This window comes from Lepidochelys olivacea (assembly GCF_965140295.1).
Source record: "Lepidochelys olivacea isolate rLepOli2 genome assembly, chromosome: 12".
Classification (NCBI taxonomy): Eukaryota; Metazoa; Chordata; order Testudines; family Cheloniidae; genus Lepidochelys; species Lepidochelys olivacea.
In genome coordinates, this window is record NC_140422.1 from 2,380,669 (window position 1) to 2,383,228 (window position 2,560).

The window sequence follows — 2,560 nt, forward strand, 5'->3', positions numbered from 1 at the left end:
AGGGAGTCATAAAAATATTTAATAAAAATGTTTTAATGCTTATTTATTTTCAGTTACTTGAGTCATTTGTTTTCCTTTCCCCAGCTAGGGTTGCCAACTTTGGTTGAACGAATTCCTGGAGATTTCATCATGACATAATCTTTAATTAAAGATTTAATCTTTAATTCCTGGAGAGTCCAGGACAATCCTGGAGGGTGGGCAACCCTATCCCCAGCCTGCCAATCTCATCTGTCTCCAGGCATGTGGACTATGTTCATCACAATGGTATCTGAGCATCCTGGTTAATGGTGGCCATTAGTACACTTCTGGTCTTTAACTTTCACTTTTCATTTTACCTTTGTAGCTCACCATTAAGAAACAAGTAACCTTCAGATGCAGACATGGGCAGAACTGTGTGTTGGATGCCTGACTAGAACCCCGTTTCTTATGCCTCGCTTAATAGTAGTACTTGTGGCACCTTAGAGACTAACACATTTATTTGAGCATGAGCTTTCGTGAGCTACAGCTCAGTAGCTCACGAAAGCTCATGCTCAAATAAATTGGTTAGTCTCTAAGGTGCCACAAGTCCTCCTTTTCTTTTTGCTCAAATAAATGTGTTAGTCTCCACGGTGCCACCAGTCCTCCTTTTTAATCCAAGAAAGGTGACAGCTAGAAAGTTGAAGCAGGTGCTTGAGAGAGCCCGGAGGAGGAATACAGTTGCAGGTACCCTGTGCCTGACAGTCGGATTTACACATTACATATGAAGTATATACAGTAACTGGGCATAACAGTAGAGAGCTGGCTCCTTGGGTATTCTCGCTCTCAAAGCAGAATTAAATTCTTAAGCCATAAGGAACAAATCCTGACTGTGTCTAATTTTTCCCCACAATATCAGAAATACACGATCTTAAATATCCATCCAAAATTATTTACAAAACGGAATATTACAAAATTGTGGGTAAGTACTTTTGATGTGTTGACAACACAGTGTGATGTAGGCTGCGGACCTTGGATCCAATGGCAGTAAGCTTTTCAAGCTCTGTCTACACTAGCACTTTTGTTAGGATAACTTACGTCACTCGAGGGTGTGAGAAAACACCCCCCTGAGCAACATAAGAGACACTGGCAGAAGCGCCAGTACGGGCCAGTGCCGTCAGTGAGAGACGCGCTCCCGTCAACACAGCTGCTACTGCTCCCTGGGCATGGTTTAATTCCCTTGACGGCAGAGCTCAGTGGCGCAGCTGCATAGGTGCAGCTGTGCTGCGGTAAGCACTCTCGTGTAGACATGGCCTTAGCCATCTCTGAGGTGGATCAACAGGCATAAACCGACCACAGTGCGGCAAAGCCTCAGGCCAAGCCCAGGCCAACTTGCTGGGAGGAGTGGGGACATGATGCATAGGAATCCTTCCCTACAGCGTATGCAGAGAAGCAACAGAACCGCTCCATGGGTTCCTAGTCTTGTGTGCTTTTACCCTACACCAGTGTTTCACAAACTTGTTCCACCGCTTGTGTGGCGAAAGCCCCTGGTCGGCCGGGCCGCTTTGTTTCCCTGCCACGTCCGCAGGGGAGACCAGTGTTTCTAAAATTGGGGGTCCTGACCCAAAAGGGAGCTGGGGGGGGGATAACAAGGTTATTTGGGGGGGAGGGTCACAGTATTGCCACCCTTATTTCTGTGCTGCCTTCAGAGCTGGGTAACTGGAGAGCAGTGGCTGGGGGCCAGGCACCCAACTGTGAAGGCCGTGCCCCACCAGCACAGAAGGGTGGCAATACCATACCATAAAAACAATGAGGAGTCCAGTGGCACCTTAAAGTCTGACAGATGTATTATATTTATACCTTCCCATGCCACTCTTACGTCACCGCTGCCTTCAGAGCTGGGTGGACAGAGCGGCGGCTGCTGACTGGGCTCAGCTCTGCAGGCATCGGCGCAGAAGACAGACTGGCAATACCGTGCCAGGCCATCCTTACTCCTGCACTGCTGGTGGTGGTGGTTCTGCCTCCAGAGCTGGGATCCCGGCCAGCAGCCACTGCTCTCCAGCTGCCCAGCTCTGAAAGCAGCCCTGCTGCCAGCAGCAGCGCAGAAGCAAGGGTAGCATAACCTTGAGGACACCTGCCCCAAACGCCTTTTTGGGTCAGGACCCCTACAATTACAACTCTGAAATTTCAGATTGAAATAGCTGAAATCATGTAATTTACTAATTTTTAAAATCCTAGGACCATAAAATTGACCAAAATGGACTGTGAATTTGGGAGGGCCCTATGCATCATGCACAGCAGTACACCCTGCATGTTCCCCAAATCCTTCCTCAGCTCTACAACTGAAACAGTTCCACTGGAATGGATTCCTCCATAGGTTTGGAGGCAGGATTTACCCCCAAAAATGGGGCCATGCAGACAGGATTCCCTCCAGTAAAAAAAGCAGGTACAAGACTAGTTTTCCTCTTCCACACACAGAGCTCTAAGTCTCACTCCTGATCCGCAGTATTTCTGCTCCTCCAGAATGGCACTGAGCAGATTGCCATCTCTGTGAAAGAGCTCTGCAACTTGGGCAAATGTCCATTGGGAACTCTGCCAAGACCAA